Source organism: Ursus americanus, chromosome 4 (assembly GCF_024610735.1).
Source record: "Ursus americanus isolate L20-20 chromosome 4, mUrsAme1.1.p, whole genome shotgun sequence".
In the NCBI taxonomy this organism is placed as follows: domain Eukaryota; kingdom Metazoa; phylum Chordata; class Mammalia; order Carnivora; family Ursidae; genus Ursus; species Ursus americanus.
This window is the reverse complement of record NC_142130.1, coordinates 43,009,660-43,026,987: the sequence shown is the minus strand read 5'-3', so window position 1 is coordinate 43,026,987 and position 17,328 is coordinate 43,009,660. Positions and strand designations below refer to the sequence as shown.

Below are 17,328 nucleotides of genomic sequence, written 5' to 3'. Positions count from 1 at the left end.
TTGGAAAAAAAGTGTTTGAAATATGTATAACAAATAAAGAGTTAATATATGTAAAAACTAGTACATATTAAGAGTACATGCAATAGAAACATAGATAAACGTGTGACCAGAACATCATAGAAGAGAAATCCAGACATTCAACAAACATAAAAAAAAAAGACAAAACCTCACTAGTAATTGATACGCTAACAGTGAAATACTCTTCTGACTAGCAAAAATAAAGTGGTAAACCTACTGCTAGTAGGGATCCGCGGTAAAGGATTTTCTCATAGGATGCTAGTGGGGATGTGAATTGTTACAGTTTTTTTTAGTAAACAATCAGGCAGTGTCTGTTAATACTGAATATATGTATTTTTCCATCCAGCCGTCCCATTCTGTGGAATCTTAGAAATAAAGACAAGCTAGGGGTGCCTGGGTGGCTCAGTCAGTTAAGCATCTGCCTTCGGCTCAGGTCATGATCCCTCGGTCCTGGGATTGAGTCCCTTGTCAAGCTCCCTGCCCAGTGGGGAGCCTGCTTCTCCCTCTCCCTCTTCCCTTCCTCCCGCTCATATGCTCTCTCTCAAATAAATAAATAAAATCTTTTAAAAAAGAAAGAAAAAAAGAAAGACAAGCAAGCATTTACGTGAATGTTGATTGCAGCAATGTTTTATAGTAACAAAAACCTGGGAATAAAGGGAATAGCTGTCAATAGGAGTATTGTATAAATCATGGCATAGGCATATCATGGAATATTTTTGAAGTTATTAAAAAAATAGGAGTTAAAGCTATACTGATGAGTGGAAAGGATCTCCATCATGTACCTTAAGTGACAAAGGCAAAGTTAGAGAAATGTATGTAATGAGATCCCATTTTTGTAAAACAGTTGAGAAAACACTTTGAGTTTTGTATGTGCTTAAACAGTTGTTAACATTGGAAGGAGGAAATAAGCAAAAGAAAAAAGAAGGAAAGAAAAAAAGAGTACCCCCACAATAACATGTGCATGTTAAACTGTTTACGCATGTCTGTACAAGATCAATTGCAGGAAAAGATGTTTAGTGGTCATGTCAGAATGGTTGGATGGGCATTTCAGATTTTTACTTTTGTCCTTAACGCTTTTCTGTATTATTGTGTTTTTATTTTTACAATGAACATAGTGTTTCTGTAATTACAAAAAACAAAACCATTGACATTTAAAAAATAAACATTCTAATAGGGCAAAGAAGGAATTAATAAGGAGGAAAATACCACTTGAAATGACCAGAAATGGCAATTACCTGAAATATTTTTTGATTTATTTATTCTCATGGTTAAGGGGAAAGTGTATAAATTGTCCTGATAACTCCATAAGTTCTCCTTAATTTTGTATATGTGGTAACCATTGTGTACCCAATAAGAAGTTGTCATTAAAAATGTGCAGGGAGGGGCGCCTGGGTGGCACAGTCGTTAAGCGTCTGCCTTCGGCTCAGGGCATGATCCCGGCATTCTGGGATCAAGCCCCACATCAGGCTTCTCCGCTGGGAGCCTGCTTCTTCCTCTCCCACTCCTCCTGCTTGTGTTCCCTCTCTCACTGGCTGTCTCTCTCTGTTAAATAAAATCTTTAAAAAAATATATGTTTAAAAAAAAATGTGCAGGGAAATGCCAGACATTACCAGATTGGGTTGTAAATATACTCTTTATTTTTGCTGTGGATATTAAATTTTCCAGAAATTCTTTATGCCTGGGAGATACAGAGCATATTGCACAAATATGGGGCATATCATCTGACTTAATCATATGACAAAATCAGAATAAGGAAAAGTCCACATTTGAGTTTTAGTCAATAGAAAAAACCCAAAAAATGAAATACGGGAGTAACTCTCCTTAGGAAAGCTTCCAATAAGATTTTATATATATATATACACATATATATGTGTATATATATATATATATTTTTTTTTAAGTAAGCTCTACGGCCAACGTGGGGCTTGAACTCATGACTCTGAGATAAGAGTCACATGCTCTACCCACTGAGCCAGCCAAGCGCCCCTCAAATAAGAATGTCTTTAAAGAGGCAAAATTGAAAGTATTGACAATTATTTAATACTTTATTTCAGTCCTTTTAAGAGGCTGAAGTTAATACATCGTTCAAGGCTATGATAGAAAATGGCAGGGACGGCTGAGTGGCTCAGTCTGCCTTTGGCTACGGTCATGATCCCAGGGTCCTGGGATGGAGCCCCGCATCAGGCTCCCTGTTCAGCGGGGAGTCTGCTTCTCCCTTTCCCCCTCTGCAAGTGTGCTCTCTCAATCTCTGTCAAATAAATAAATAAAATCTTAAAAAAAAAAAAAAAGAAAATGGCAGATGCTTTAGAGTTGGATTTGTTGTATGTTTAAAGCACCTGTATTTGTTTCTCATGTTCATCTTTTTTGTTTTTCTCTTTTAATTACCAATATTATTAACTTAATAGCATATATGTTCTTTATCACAAACCATACAAATTTCTTTTTGAAAAGAATTCAGATATATGTAAATAATAAGTAATTTTCAAATAATATTGAGAGACAACATAGCAAGGAGGTTAAGGGCATAAGTACTGGAGACAGACTGAGTCACATCCTGGCTCTGCTACTTCCTAGCAGTGTGACTTTGGGGGAAGTTGCTTTTATCTTTCTGCATTTTTCTCAGTTTTAAGATAGAGATAATAAGAGTATTTATTTTGTTAAGTGTTGTGAGGATTAAATGAATTATATAAGAAAAGTAATTAGATAACTATTGGAACGAAAGATCTGTGTAAATATTTGCCATTTTTATTTAGTTACCATGCTCTTTTGTTCAGTTAGATATATGTAGTAATTTTATTATGTGGCTTAATTATTTTAGCACTCATTCAATCATTCAATAATATTTTTAATCAAGTTGAATGGATAATACATGTACAAATGCAGTAAAAACTATGAACTTATATATGTGTATTTTCTCCTCTCCCAATCCTTATTTTTTTTTTCACAAAGGTAGTACTGCTTCACATTGTTCTGGACATTACATTTTTCACTTAACAATGTTATCTGGGAGATTTTTCCACATTTGTACAGTTAAAACTACATCATTCTTTTAAATAATAGTCTAGTATTCAGTTGTACTAATGTATCATCATCATCATATGTAACATTTATTGAGAGTTTACTACTGATCCAGACACTTTTCTTGATGTTTTAGTTGTATTCATTCATGGAAGCCTTACAGAAACCTTATGAAATAGGTACTGTATTTATCCCCATTTAATAAATGAAGCAAATTAGGCATGGGGTGGTTAAATGCCTAACAATGTCACACAGCTCATAATAGGACTCAGGATTTGAATCCAGGGCATCTCTTTCCAGAGTCTATCTTAATACTGCTGAGTATTACCAGCCGTTTTTACTATGACAAGTTATTTAACTAGTCTCCATAGTAATGGACGTTCCCAGACTTTTGCTATAAGAAACAGGCTATAATATTTTGATAATAGGACATTTTGTACACATTAAGGAAATTCCTGGGAATGGAAGAACTGAGTCAAAGGATATGTACATTTTGAAATTTGGTGGGTATGGCCAAATTACTTTCCAATTTAGCAATGCACAGAAGTTTAGATTTGTGCTTAAATCTGCCAAATCATTTAGCTTGAGTCTTTGGGAAATTGAGTAGCTAAATGCCTTGAACATTTCTAGCATCCCTGAATTACGAGTTATCTACCATCTTGTGATAGCATAGACTACCCATCATATCTACTCAATGGAACAATGTCACTATAAGAACGAAGTATGACATTTAGACTTCTTGTTACTTTCAAATAATGGTAAGTTTTCACATTATGATTCGAAGTGTTGCTTATGTGATTTATGCATTGAAATGCTATAAATTGAAGTTTGAATGTGTACCATTGAAAGAGCAAAATGCTACAATTGTCAATGTATATTATTAAAAGAATAAAATGCTAAGATTGTTAATAATTGTGAAAGTTGCCAATTTTATGTACTAAAACAATAATGTAAGTGCTTTCAAATAAATAGGGAATCAGATTGCCAATTAATAAGACCACTGAGAGTGTGATACCTAAATGTATGAATAATTATGTATTTTCTTGTGACAAATGGGTTTTCGGTTATCTGTAAGTCCTGGTCTTAGGTAATGCAGAATTAGGCAGTGGGAGGTTTTACTCAGCTGAGGTGCAACATCCACGAATTGTTTTAAATATACTTCTCCTCACTGTCCTCTGTCTCATTTGTTTCAAGAAAGGGAAAAAATTATCATTAATTCAAAAGCAGGCTGACACACACCAAATTCTTTAATGGGATCCAAAGCAGACACTTACAGTACAGAATCTGCTCAGGTCCCAGCCTCGTGTACCTACAGTGCTCGAACATACCTACAGTACTAGAATGCAGATTTATGGTACTTGCTGTTGTTCAGCGGGATGTGAGTGTGTGTGTGTTTAAATATGATCTCATCCTCACCCAAAGATACTGTTGGATAACGAGGGTGGGGGAAATACCTATAAAGAGGCAGAGATAAACAGGCTCTCAGTTCTTTATTGTGAACTATTTCTACTTCAAATTAGAGCAGTATAAAACAATAGACAGTAACTCTCCCTCTTATCTTTATCCTCCAAATGAGTCATTGAACCATAGCAACTTTGATATCCAAAATATTAGAGCTTAGCCTGTGTCTTGGAAGACAAACCTTTCTATATCTCATATGTCAAAAATTCATTCAAGATAGGGTTAAGATTTTCCCAAATCTTCATCCAAGATACTGCTTTAAGTCCTGTTCTAAAAACATAGACGAGTAAGTACTTTGAAGGCATATCTGACTTCTGTATTCCTGAGCTGTTAAGTATTCCCAGGCTTTGCTGAGCTTGACAATATTGAAGTGTGCTCATACAGCCTTATCAGGAGCCACATCAATTCATTCTAAACAGACAGAAACTTGATTGGCTGTTTTCCATGGTTCCTCCTGTGATTCTCCTGGGGTTAAGATTCTCTTATGAGTTTCATAAGCCGTGTTGTCTTTTATAACTATTAGTCGACAAGTAAAAGCAAAAATGAATGTGATATATACTGTGTAAGCATTTATGCCCTATAGGAGTCATATTGCTAATATTTTGTGCTTTTGAAATAGTTTTATTGAGTATAATTGACATAATTGCACATATTTAAAGTGTACAGTTTGATGTTTTGATGTATGTATACACCTGTGAAACGATCACTGCAATCAGTATAGTGAACATGTCATCACCTCCAAAAGGTTTTTTCTCATGCTGCCTTGTGATTCCTTCCTTCCATACCTCCCCACTACCCATTTCCAAGCAACCATTGATCTTTTTTCTGTCCCTGTAGGTTAGTTTGCATTTTCTAGAATTTTACCTAAATAGAACCTTTTTTTTTTTGGTCTGCCTTTTACTTAGCATAATTATTTTGGGATTCTTCCAGGTTTTAAGCATTTCAGTGTTTAATTTTTTTCATTGCTGAGTATTATTCTGTTTTGTAACTGTACCACGATTTGTTTATCCATTCATCTATTGATAGATATTAGGGTTGTCTTTCCAGGTTTTGGCTGTTATGAATAAAGCTGCTATAAACATCCATATAAAAGTCTTTGGACATAAGTTTTCATTTTTTTAAAATTGTTTTTATTTTAAGGTATTTTTTAAAGATCTTACTATTTATTTTTTTTTTAAAGATTTTATTTATTTATTCAACAGAGATAGAGACAGCCAGCGAGAGAGGGAACACAAGCAGGGGGAGTGGGAGAGGAAGAAGCAGGCTCATAGCAGAGGAGCCTGATGTGGGGCTCGATCCCATAACACCGGGATAACGCCCTGAGCCGAAGGCAGACGCTTAACTGCTGTGCCACCCAGGCGTGCCAAGATCTTACTATTTCTAAGTAATCTCTACACCCACTGTGGGGCTTGAACTAATAACCCCAAGATCACAAGTCTCGTGCTCTACCAACTGAGCCAGCTAGGTGCCCCCATATGCTTTCATTTCTTATGGGTAAATACCAAGGAGTAGATTGGCTGGATCATATGTGGGTGTATGTTTAACTTTTTAAGAAACTGCCAAATTGTTTTTCAAAATGCTTGTATCATTTTACATTCCTGCCACCAGTATATGATAGTTCTTGTTCTATATCCTCACCATTTCCTATGGTCTTTTTAATTTTAGCCATTCTATTGTGTGTGGAGTGGCATTTTATTTTGCTTTTAATTTGCATCTTTCTAATGATGTTAAGCATCTTTCATGTAGTTATTTACCATCCATATATTTTCTTTGGTGAAGTATATGTTCAAACCCTTTGCTCATCATTTTAATTGTTTTTTTTTAATCCAGTGTGGGGAGTTTTAAAATATATTCTAGATATGTCCTTTATTACATTTATGCTTTGCAAGTATTTTTGCCCAGTCTGGGACTTGGCTTTTTTTCTAACAATATTTTGAAGAGCAAAAGTTTGTAATTTTCATGAAGTACAATTTATCAATTTGTTCTTTTATGGATTGTGTTTTGAGTATTCTATCTAATAAATCTACCTAGTCCAAGATCACAAAGGAAGTTTTATGGTTTTAGGTTTTACATTTAGGTATACCATCCATTTTTAGTTTATTTTTGTATATGCTACAAGGTGTGGATTGAAGTACCTTTTTTTTTTTTTTTTTTGCATTTGCATATAGACTTGTTCTACCACTTATTAAAAAACTAACTTTCTCCACTGAATTCCCTTTGCACTTTTGTCAAAAGTCAGTTGTCCACTTATATCTGTATTATATAGCCCTTTTGAGCTAATAAATGTTTATAAAATTTTAAATAATAATACCAGGAAGAATAGAGATTTTATCTATTCTTTGTAGAATGATTTGGTGTTCCAGCAATCATAATCAAAATAGCCATTAAAATTTCAAGATTTTCAACTTCTAACAAAAGTTTTTACATTAGAAGGTCATTCTGTGATGATGGTATTTGGTTTTAGCTTTGGCCTCAGCTAAATACTGGCTTTTTTAGATCTTGGCCATTGGGCATTAGGCCAAAATGTGTATTTAGTGCACTTCAAAGATGGTGTATCAGTTTTCACTCGGCAATGAATGAGCGTGCTTATATCCCACACAGCCTTTGCCAGTATTGTCACTGAGCGATATTTAGTAATTCTCTACTATGTGTCAGTGTGCTTTACTATGTAATTGGGGTACTCAACGAATGAAACAGGTATAGTCCCTGTTTCCCTGGCATTTGCAGTCTGGCAGTGGAGACAGACATTGAACAACTCTGTTCACAGATTTGTAATTACAGTGGTAGCAAGTATGACAAAGGAGCACTATTGAAGACTGAACACATGCCAGGAGGAACTGGAAGTTAATTCCTTAGCAAACCATACTATTGAAAACCTCCATCTGTGATTAAATCCTTCTCTCCCCACAGCCACTTTAGTTAAATAAACCCTGGTTGTTACAAATCATGGAATACTAGGCAAACCATTAGAAATGCAGCTTCTTGCCCTCTGAATTGGAAGTGTCTGTGAACTTTTGATTGAAGTCATACCTTTAAGTCCATGTTGTGAAGTGTTTTCTCACCTATACTAGGCAGCATTCTTTCCCACTTCTTTGCACACTTTATCCTTTAAGTCATATTTTCATTGCAGAGATTTTATGAACTCCTGAGTTGAAGGTGAACCTGTTTATGGTGATGCTTCTTTTAACATTGGGTTAATGTGTCTTTGTACACTTTGTAAACCTTCTATCTCTTCTGTTCCATCCATGAAATAAACAGATCTATTTGAATACATAAATATCACTTTATAATACAAATGTAATAGCATTTTCACTGCAACACTGTTGGTGCTGACTCTTCTATATACATTGTTCTCAGATATGTGTATTGCTTATATTTGGCCATGTTGGCTGTTTGTGGTATGTTTGCTTGGCTAAACAATCCAGAAAATTTCTCCTTAATTAACATTTCAAAGAGTGATACGGTAATTGTAGGCAGTTTTCAAGAGAGGTTTCTTATTATTTTGAGCAGTGGCCTTTTTTTTTTAAGTAGTTGAAAAATTTCTAGGTTGATTACTTTTAAAGGGGATAGTTCTCATACATGACTGCTGACATTTTTTTAAATTGGTACGGTCACTTCAGCCACAGTTTATCTGAGACAACCTATCCAAAAGCCAAACAGCCATTGCAGTGCTCAGAGGCCACGAAGGTTGAGGATCCTCTCAGAAGAGAATTTGCTAAGGACAGTGCTTGGTACTGTGAACTTGGACTTGCGGACTATTTAACACAAGAAATTTCATTATTATTAAATACACTGGGGTTTGGGGGAAGACTGTAAGATTTCAGATAAACTAACTTCAGTTTGTCATTAGATCTTAAAGATATTTCTAGTTTTTCACTTTTGCAGTGTTTAACACATATGTAAATAAATCCTTATCCATATGTCAAATATATTCCCAGAGGTACAATTTATAATCACAGGGTTTGAACATTTATTTTAAGGGCCTTGTTGATATTGCCAGATTGCTTTCTGTATTTCTTGAAAATAATAAACCCAAATTGACCTTTCCTTGATGGTTATAGGTCATTCTTATGACCCTTAATTCACAGTCTCTTTCATTATCTACTTTTTATTTATTCTTGGAGTATAGCTCTCTAATAATTTGGTGTTTTGTTACTTTAAATCTGTAGTAATCTAAAATATTAGGTAATAATTTTTAATTGTGCATAAATTGAGTCAAGACAATATGAAGGTCTCTTGAAACATGTAGAAACTTAAAGACAGTCATTTTAGCAGTTTAGAAATCTGTTTTTCTATTTCTTAGCCTTGGTTCTAACAACGATTGACAAGTCTGACCTCCTTCTGTATAAATATTATTGTCCTGTATTCAGTTCTGATAACGGTATATTATTGTTTCTAGGAAATACGTTTTTTTCCCCCACATTTTAACAACTGTGAAATTAATGCCTGTCCTGAAATTTCTGGAGTGTAATAGAAGAGTATGTTATAATTGATGGTATCTTAGATTAGATGAAATATGGCATTACTTCTAGGTAGGAGTGTGTCTGTAAGAATTGCTCTTATGAGACATCAGCATAAAGAGTATCATTATGGATCCTTAGTTGTTTGCCTTACCTCGGCTTCCCCTAGTCAGTAAGTTAAAATCAATAAAAGTATACTAGCAAGTGTAAAAAACAGAAATAGCAAAAAGTGGGAAGCTGTCTTGGTACCCAGTAAGGAGAATTATTAGGTAAGCTATGGTATCCCTTTAATGAAATATTTTACAGTTTGAGATGATACTTATGAATAACAATATGTGAGAATAGATTACAGTATTGATTATAAGTATGTCAAAAATTGTGAGGAAATAAGTCAACATTTAAGTGATGAGACTTGGAGTATATATTTTTTTAAGATTTTATTTGTCAGAGAAAGACAGAGGCAGGCAGAGGGAGAAGCAGGCTCCCTGCTGAGCAAGGAGCCCTATGTAGGACTTGATCCCAGGACCCTGAGATCATGACCTGAGCTGAAGGCAGACACTTAACCAACCACCTTTGAGTATGTTAAAAATTGGAAGCCTGTTGCTTTTGAAAATAAATTTTAAAGAAAAATATGTAATAAATGCTTATTTTCTTTACTATTTATATCATTTGGCTCTCTTGGCTTTTATATCCTAGATAAATTCAGGATATAAATCAAGGGACTTTCCTCAGGGACTCATTTTTTTCAACCTGAAATCGAGAAAATGTTCTAAAAATTCACAAAAAGTCAAATGGGATATTAAGGTCAGGTTCACCAGAACTTTTTTACACTCTAGTTTAAGTTTTATCTAAGAAGTAAGAAAAATAAGAGGAATTTCTCACTCAGGTACTATTTATATAGCTTCATTGTTCCAAATTTATGACAGTCTATTAACCAAGTTTCCACTACTATTCCCTGTTATTAACAGTAACAGAATTGGGTGTTTTCATTAATAGTCTTATTTGCTCCAAAGATGTTCATTTTCCACTTAGATGTGCCCATTTATTTTGCACTTCATTGCCCTTCTCTCTTCTCTTTTCTTTCTTTCTTTCTCTTTCTTTCTTTCTTTCTTTCTTTCTTTCTTTCTTTCTTTCTTTCTTTCTTTCTTTCCTATTATCAGTTGGTTAGGTTTGTATTATAAAGCTAGGCACTAGTAAAATATGGCATTATGCACTGTTCCTTAAGAATCTTAATTTTGGGGGACACATGGGTGGCTCAGTCATTTAAGCATCCAACTCTTGATTCTTGCTCAGGTCACAATCTTGGGATGGTGGAATCGAGCCCTGCACTGGGCTCCGTGCTCAGAGAGGAGTCTGTTTCTCTCTCTTGTTCTCTCCCTCTATCCCTCCCTACCCCTACCTCAAATAAATAGATAAGTCTTTAAAAAAAAATCTTAGTTTTTTGAGAGATGGATATTTTAGGAGCAGTCAATTCTTGGTCTACTATTTATTCTTTAGTTTGTGAATAATCTGTCACCTTTTTTTCATCTCCCTTTTGCCTGCATATTAACCTTTAACCTTTGTAATTCTAGTATAGAGTCAGTTACTAATGAAAAACAGGCAACTTTGGTTTTAAAAAAGAAAAGGTAATAGAGCTGTTGGCTGAAATAGGTCTTTTGAATTATTTGTTGTAAAATGCCTACATGTTAAAACCAGACTAAATCTGGTCTTCACCACTCTGTAGCTGTGTCGTCTTGAGTGGGTGACTTAAGTCTCAAAACCTATTTCCTAGTCAAACACCACTAATGTCATAAGGCTGTTAAGTATGTGCCCATTTTTTAACATAGTGCCTGGAGTGTAAATATGTGTGTAATGAATAGTTGATATTACCTATTTTCATTTTCAGACATTTTTATCAAATTACTGCTGTGCAAGGTACTTTGCTGTGTGTAGGGAGAGGCCAAAAAATAATAAACATGCTCCTTGAAAGCAGGGATACTGAAGTATATTCATATAATAGCTTACCATTGATCATAGGCTTCTAGCCTATAAATTCAAACATAGAACTTATAGAGTAAATACAGTATTTTGTTTTTTTTAACTAAAGCTTTGGACTATCACACTCTATAGTACAATTTTATTTATAAAAATTTGAAGTGAAAGGAATCTAATTGCTAATTTCTAGAAATGCTATAAAAATTGTTTGTGGGCGGGGCACCTTGGTGGCTCAGTCATTAAGCATCTGCCTTCGGCTCTGGTCATGATCCAAGGTACTGGGATCGAGCCCCGCATCTGGCTCCCTGCTCAGCAGGAAGCCTGCTTCTTCCTTTCCCACGCCCCCTGCTTGTGTTCCCTCTCTCGCTGTCTCTGTCTGTCAAATAAATAAATAAATAAAATCTTTAAAAAAAAAAAATTGTTTGCTGGCAAGCCTGTCAGTAAACGTATAGGTATGTAGCTGATAGTTTGAATTCTATTCCCCACTTAAGTGTCCACCTTAGCTTTTATATTTACTATTTCTTTTACAAGAATGCCTTTATTTTGATAAATGGAGGGGTGTAGTATGCATGTCCTCAAAAAGTTTTATTCCAATAGGAGTAAATTTTTCCTGATTCGGTTAATCCGGTTTGCCATCTGTGATTTTTCTGTACTTCTCTACACTTTGGTTCTCAATTTTGTCTGCACGTTTCCTTATTGTCCATCTCAGTAATTTTTGTAAGCTATTTAAGTAGTGACCTTATGTTTGCCTTTATTCTTAACTTTTTGGTCTATCCATTCTTATCTATCTATCTATCTATCTATCTATCTATCTATCTATCTATCTATCTTTTTATTTAAGTAGGCTCCACGCTGAGGATGGAGCTCAATGCAGAGTTTGAACTCATGACCTTGAAATCAAGACCTGAGCTGAAATCAAGAGCGGATGCTTAACCGACTGAGCCACGCAGGGGCCCCCATTCTCCTTTTTTTAAATAGCAATATGAAATATATATAATATAAAAATATTTATTCTTGAAACGTTTTCTTTTCTTCTTAGATTGGTTAATTTAGTAGACCAGTAAAAGCAACAGGGACCCAAATGCAAAGTGGCCTGTCTGCTTAGATTAGCGCCCTACAAGGTCCCAGGTTGGCTGTACATCTCGTGCAGATGAGCACATCGCAAGGGGAAAAACGTGTTTCTCATGGCCTGTATCTTTTAAAAGAGCAAAGAAATTAGGGGCGCCTGGGTGGCTCAGTTGGTTAAGCGTCTGCCTTCAGCTCAGGCCCTGATCCCAGGGTCCTGGGACCAAGTCCTGCATCGGGCTCCCTGCTCAGGGGTGAGTCTGTTTCTCCCTCTGCCTGCCACTCCACCTGGCTTGTGCTCTCTTTCTCGCTCCCTCTCTCAAAAAAAATTTAAAATCTTAAAAAAATAAAAGACCAAAGAAATTATTTCCACAAGCTTTCCAACGGACTTTGCCTTACCTCTTTACTGGTCACAACATCATTATATGCTCATTTCCAAGCCAGTTATTCTCAAAGAAACTAGAATTACCTTGATGGGCTTACCAAAATTGGAGCCAACTTAGGGTTTTGTTGGCAAGATAAAAATAGAAACTAGTTAAGCATAGTCATCTGCTGCATAAACGTTTCTAATGGAGTTGCTGGGTGGGTAGATTAAATAAAATGAGTGGGAAAGTGTTTCACAAAATGATGTAGTACTGTACTCTATAAATACTAGGTAGTGTTATTAGCTGGAATTCTACTTCTTTTATAACTTTTGACTAACCATAAGAATATCAAACAGATTTATGATGCCCTTTTCTAAGAAGGTAAACTGTGTACAAAATGAAGTATTAAGTGCCCCAGGATTTTATATGTAAATAATATTGTCCTGGAACCTTGGTATATAGCTCTTACATAACACCTCATACTTGCCCCCCAGGAACCCCTATTATTTCTGGAATGATGAAATTACTATACAGTGCACCAACCAGTAGCAATTTAGAGAGGACCTTGTAAAATGGAAGAAACAGAATTGGGCCTCTGGTGTTGTGATTTGCTACTGCAGTGTTCCGCAGCGTGGAGAAGAGACTGCTGACTCATTAGAGCAGATGGTTGCCTGTGCTAACTTTCTGGATTTTTCCCCTTCTACAGCAGGGTTTTGTTTTTAATTTTTTATAGATATGGGTGGAAAACCCTACAACTTGTCACTGTAGGAATTTTAGTTGTAAATTGCATTTACTTTTTATCCTCAAAGTAGAAATCAAACAAGTAAAGGCAAAGTTTTTATATAATCATTGAGTTGATTTCTCTGGGTGCAGCTATGTATGCCACATTGTTTTGAAGTTTTTTAAAGTAGGTATCATGCTTTTTTTAAATGATGGAAAGCAACAAGAATAAGTGTATATTGTAATAGGAAGGAGTTAATAAATAGCATATAAAACTTAATGTAGCATGAAATCATATGTTACTTTGGATATTATGGAGATTTGGGATAAGATTAACTTACAGTGTAATGTAACTTGCAATATAATTTGCTTATTTCAAGTTAAAATGTTTTGGGATGTTGTTGTCTTATACATCTTTAAAAAGCCTGTGCTTTTTCACGTAGAGGCATAAGCATTAAATAATGAAACGGAAGATTTTAGTGTGGAGTATTTTTATTTTCACTATTTTCATACATAACAATGAAGGGTGATTAATGGATATAAAGTAGTATGTTGTGTGACCGTGCTTATCAAACTGCTATGTGCTTAGTCTTTTTCAGTGATTAAGTCAATATAAGTCTATCTAACAAATAATTTTTATTTTACCTGTGGGAAGGAAGCAATTTCATATTTATCTTTTAAAACAGATACTATATATAATAGAGTGCAAAACTTACTTGGATTAAGAGAATGTACAAGAGCATACACAGAAATTTTTCTGGGGAGTACCTGGGTGTCTCAGTTCGTTAAGTGTCCAACTCTTGATTTTGGCTTAGGTCATGATCTCAGGATCTTGAGATGGAGCTCTGCATTGGACTCAGTGCTGAACGTGGAGCCTGCTTAAGATTCTGTCTCTCCCTCTCTCTGTGTGTCTCCCCTATGCCCCCCTCACTCGAGTGTGTGCATTCTCTCTCGCTTGCTAAAAAATGAAGTTTCCCTGCTTATAGTAGACTGCTGTAACATCCTGTTCTCTGTCAAGATTGGGAGGAGATAGAGGGGTATTTATTCACTGTTTACTTGTTTTTCTCCTACTGAGGTGCTTTGGTAAAAAATATTTGGAAGTACAATGGGAACCCTTATCTCAGTGCTGTGAGAATTGAAAATTTAATGTTCAAAAAAGCTCATTACCTTGGACCAGTCTATGGAAGTTTCTTAAAGTGTTTTTGAAGTGTTAAGAAGTTGGAGCCAAAAACTTCCGGACCTGCAAAACATATTTTCCAACTCTATCAGAAAAAGTACTTCAGAAGTTAAATAAACTCTTAATTGGGACTTCTTTTCCTATAACTACTGATGGTGGGTTCTATCTAAGTTATATGTTGAGTTCCTGGACGAAACTAAGGCTTTGGTTGTATGGGAACCTGACCTCTACGTTAGTTGCTTGACTTAGCCCAAGCATTGTCCTAAGTGCCCTACTTTCTAAAGCCACTTTTGTATTTCTTTCCTCCTTTGCAGAATAACTAGTTATAAGATAACTAAGAAAACAGGCCAAAGATCGTTGTGGTTCAAGTGTGAGTCTAAGTTTCATTATCCAGGGAGCAATTATTCACTTTATTCATTATTTGAGCATTTTGGGTTCTCTGGAATCAGATGCCAAGAGTCTATTGTATAAGATGTTTGTTGGGGATCAACACATGTGAAGGGAAGGGGGCAGACGCCGAATTGCGCACAGAAGAAGTTGAAATGCAATTCAGGTCTGGAAAAGCCTTAGCTGACCCTGTGGGGAGATCTGAAGTGAGTAGTAACTTGTGAAAACATCCTACATCCTGTTGACATGGCTGGGTCTTTATACCTGCGCTTTGCTCGGTCACCAGGTGCAGGTGGCCAGCGAAGGATGTGAAGGTGGGCCAGGCAGCTCTCTGCATCTGAGGCCAACCCTGGGGTGACAGCTGCTGGCTATCTGCTGACGACATTTTCTGTCCTTTTTTGAAGGGGAATCTGGATGTTGCTTCTCCCTGTCTAATTTGTTAACACTGTTGCCCTGAGGCAGAGACTGCTGTCCTTCCTACCGGATAGGATTGTTTAGATGCAAATGTTAGAAATCAGCCTAGTTAATTGAGGCAGAGAGTGCAGGGCTTAATGAGCAGAGGCATTGGAGTCAGACTGCTGAGATTCAAACCCCACCTGTAAAGCTTGCCAATTTTGTGATCTTGGGCAGTTACTTAAATCTCCATTTCTTGGGTTTCCCATTTGTAAAATGAAAGTGGTATTAGTGGGTATGAAGTTATTAAGTAACTATTCACTGAGTACTTATTTTCTTTGCCCAGGCACTATTTTCTTTGCCCTCGTGAAACTTGAATTGTAGGGAGTGACACATGTAATAAAGTGAATTAAAAAGAAGAATTATGTTCTTTCACGTAGTTAGTTATAAGTGCTATGAAGAAAAGCAGGGTAAGAGCATTGAGTATAATAATGGGATCGGGGGACTATTTATGGGAGTGAGGAAACTTTCCAGGCAGGAGCACACCAAGCAGAAGGGTCTGAGTTGCTGGAGCTGAGATTAAAATTTAACTGTGTTAAAACATATAAAATGGACAAAAGTCCTGAAAATTTTTTCATTTTATATTTTAAAAACTCAGTTTTAAAAGTTTTAAAAACTTTTCATAATTTTCTTATTTTGTCCTGAAAGATAGCTGGTTTGGGGATGTATTTAACCACTTCTGTGCATGTAACACAATGGTGTAGAAGAAGCTAAGTTACACATAATCATTATCATATATTTCTCCTCTTAACATTGACTTTTTAAAAAGTAGAATCATCTTGATTTGCTATATAAGAATATTAATCAGATGAATGCAGGTTTGTGGATCTGGTAAAAGTATCTAAATTTATAGAATTATTATTTAGGCTCTTAATTCTCTTACTAGTTTGATGTCACTGTTTCTAACGTCTGTTGTCTTTGGCATAAGTTAAATAATATATGCCTAAAAATAATACAGTTAAAAACTATAGAATCATTAGTTTCCATGGTGGCTAGGATTATTCAGCTGAGTGATAAATCCACAAGGCAGCTGAATCACGAATAACCCCTTTGATTTCCACTAATCATTGCTCATACATTTAGAGGTTCTCACTGTTGTTTTAAAGGGAACGTATATAAATACTTATTTTTAAAAATCAGAACAGATACCTGTATTGCCTTCTGAACTCTCTCCAGAATACCTTCATGAACCCTGGAAGATTTGAATCATCTATGAAGAAGCTCTACTCTAATGTCTCCTTGTTCATCCTTCAAGACTTTGCTTACCCTTTTCTAAATCATTCCTGTCCTGCCCAAGTCCAGGTTTGATGCCTTTGTTTTGTGCTCTTCCAGATCAGCCTGACAGCTCCTATGAGAGTATGTGTCACTTGTTATAACTACCTATTTGCCTTTTTATCCCACCAGGCCAGAAGTTCCTTGGGGGAGAGATTGTATCTTACTACTCCATTATATTTTATATTTTCAACCTGTAACACACAGCACCTGGCACATCCTGGATGCCTAAAATCTACCTAGTTTTAGAAAATAAAGTTACGGTAAAATACACTTAGTAGCTAAGAAAAAAACAGCCAAGTGACTAGATTTTGTTCAAGTAAAAGGAAGGTAGGAATATACTAGGTGCTTTTTAGAAATTAGGCAAGATAAGCTTGTATTAACAATACATTTAGTAGTCATTGCTTTTACTTTTCTGTTAGGCTTACTTTTACCTAAAAGTAAAAGTTACCATGCAACAACCCCATTAGATTTTACAGATGAAACTGAGGTTCAAAAGTTTGAAAGAATTTGATTTGCCTGAGGATATAATTTATAAATTCAAACTTAATCTGTCTGACTCAAAACCTTGTTTCAATAAAAAGCAGCCAGGACAGATGAAATTGTACTCTTCAGTTCTTACTTGTATAACATTTAGAATACTATTTTTTATATTATTTGCTCCCCTTTAAAAGAAACATTGAGGGGCACCTGGGTGGCTCAGTTGGTTGAGCACCTAACTCTTGATTTTGGCTCATGTCATGATCCTCTGGGTTGGGTCATAGGATCAGGCTGCACGGTTAGCGCAGAGTCTGCTTGTCCCTCTCCCACTGCTCCCCCCCCCGCCCCTCCCCGCTTCATATACTCTGTCTCTCAAATAAATAAAATCTTTAAAAATAAATAAATAAGACAAACATTGATATTATGAAATCCTTCCAGAAAAGAGTAGCCTTGGGAGAGAAAGATCTGAAATTTTTTT

The 17,328-nt window shown here is 35.7% G+C and overlaps 1 protein-coding gene across 2 annotated transcripts in view; it reads left to right on the top strand.

The window, feature by feature from the left end:
* Positions 1–17,328, top strand: part of ATP6V1A (ATPase H+ transporting V1 subunit A) — a 57,206-nt gene that overhangs the window by 5,957 nt on the left and 33,921 nt on the right. The window contains exon 1 of one of the 2 annotated variants that reach the window (XM_045785158.2): positions 14,670–14,851. The exons of the other annotated variant lie outside the window; for it this stretch is intronic. The gene's annotated coding sequence lies outside the window, so the exon portion shown is untranslated. Of the gene's footprint in view, positions 1–14,669; positions 14,852–17,328 lie in introns of those variants that run through there. 2 annotated transcript variants of the gene reach the window in all.